A 1776-nucleotide genomic window follows, 5' to 3' on the forward strand; every position below is an offset into this window, starting at 1 on the left:
TGGAGAGGGTGCTCTCCATGTCCTCGTCCAAATCGCTGACGAAGATATTAAATAATACTGGTCCAAGGACCGACCCTTGTGGGACCCCACTGCCCACCTCCCTCCAGGCTGAGAAGGAACCATCCACCACCACTCTCTGGGTGCGGTCCCTAAGCCAGTTGGCCACCACCTGACTGTGTACAACCCCACCCACATGCACATACAAACCCACCCACTATAGACACATGCACATATACACATGTCCCCACAAACCCCATACCCACCCACCCAGCCATACCCCCCACACCCCCCCACACCCCCTGCAATGGACAAGAGTAAGATTTTATTTTGAGCTATTATGCAATCACCTCTATATACACAATGCAAACACACACAAATAAGGACAAAAATATATATATATTTTAAATAAAATTGAAATATGTTATTTTGGATGTTTCATTTTTAGCATATAATTTGTTTTTTTTCCAGTTCCAAGATGGCAAATCTACTTCCCAAATTGAGTACTTTTGGGGGAAGGGGAGGGACCTACAGTGGCAAAGGTCATGGCTTAGGGGGTGGGACTTCCAGTCCCAAGATGGCACCCAAGGATGGGCCACCTGTCAAGGGGTGGGGCTAACCTTGGAGCCCTCGACAGCTTGCCAAAACTTGTTAAGCGGCTCTCCAGCCAAAATAACTGCCTGCCCCTGCTTTAGATTATTACAAAATGGAAACACCTGACTTTGTACTCCTAGAAAATGCTTTTCTGAGAGCTGTACAAAAACTGAGCCATTCAAAATGAAAGAATTTTCCATGTTTTGATTGCTTCAGTTTAAAGGTAGATGCCTTTGTTCTTTATTGAAGATACACTTTAGTTCAATATAAGGAATTGAGATCAATGCAATGGCAACTGGGTGGAATGTAAAAGCAGGAGGTCACACTAGATAGTCTAATTATACCTTCTGCCTTAAACTCTAGAAATGTATAGATTAATTGTTGTAAAGTGTCATTAGCAGGGATCGTGGTTTTCTCTGACAAAAAAAACCCAACCCAATTTTCATATTAAAAGAAGTAACCACAAATCCACATTTTACTGTGATTTAAAATGAAACCAGGATCCCTGGTCATGAGCTCCTTAAATGTCATGTCTCAGGAGAGTAAAGTATTAGCAGTGATATGTTTGGGTACAATATCTTATCCAACGACTAGATGTTTCTCTGCATTGCATAGAGTCCCAGAGTCCCAGAGTGGTTCCTGGTGAACAAAGAAGACAAAGCTGGTATTAAAATTGTGTATCCTGTCAGCTGTAGTTTAATTTTTTTAAACATGTACCTCCTATTTAAGAAAATATGTGATTGAATATGTCATGTCAGCATTGTTATACAATGTAAAAATTATTAATCACGTTGTCCCAGGGACACCGGGGTTAGAAGGGTACCCCGGGGCTGAACCAGGGGGGAAGTAACCATTTACTTACCCCACGCAGAGGCCGGGACAGGCAGGGACATACATGCGACGAGACCGCCAGCGCGGTTCGTAAGCCGCGCTTATATATAGCTGGGGCTGGGCGACGCTGGCAGGAGATGCCGCCCGGCAGAGATAAAAGGCAGCCCCGGAAGTGGGGCCAGGGGGAAGTGGGGAAAGCCCGCAGGGAACCCCGAGAGCGGGACCTGCGCCCGCGGGGCCCGTGTACCCAGCCCGACGGGGGAAGTCATGGCAATGGCAGCGACGTTGGCAATGGCAGCTGCAGCAGCGAGAGCCGTGCCGTTAAAGGAGCCGGTGAAGAAAGCTGCAGCTACA

The 1776-nt window shown here is 46.5% G+C and overlaps 1 long non-coding RNA gene across 1 annotated transcript; it reads right to left on the bottom strand.

Annotated features, from left to right (window-relative positions):
* Positions 1-375: 375 nt before the first annotated feature.
* On the bottom strand, positions 376-1523 carry LOC132251840 (uncharacterized). Its single transcript, XR_009463660.1, has 2 exons — positions 1454-1523; positions 376-1230 (listed from the first exon to the last, which is right to left on the bottom strand). It is a non-coding gene; the product is annotated as an uncharacterized LOC132251840 (long non-coding RNA).
* Between the last annotated feature and the right edge of the window lie 253 nt (positions 1524-1776).

The sequence above is a fragment of the Alligator mississippiensis genome, chromosome 1 (assembly GCF_030867095.1).
Source record: "Alligator mississippiensis isolate rAllMis1 chromosome 1, rAllMis1, whole genome shotgun sequence".
NCBI lineage: Eukaryota > Metazoa > Chordata > Crocodylia > Alligatoridae > Alligator > Alligator mississippiensis.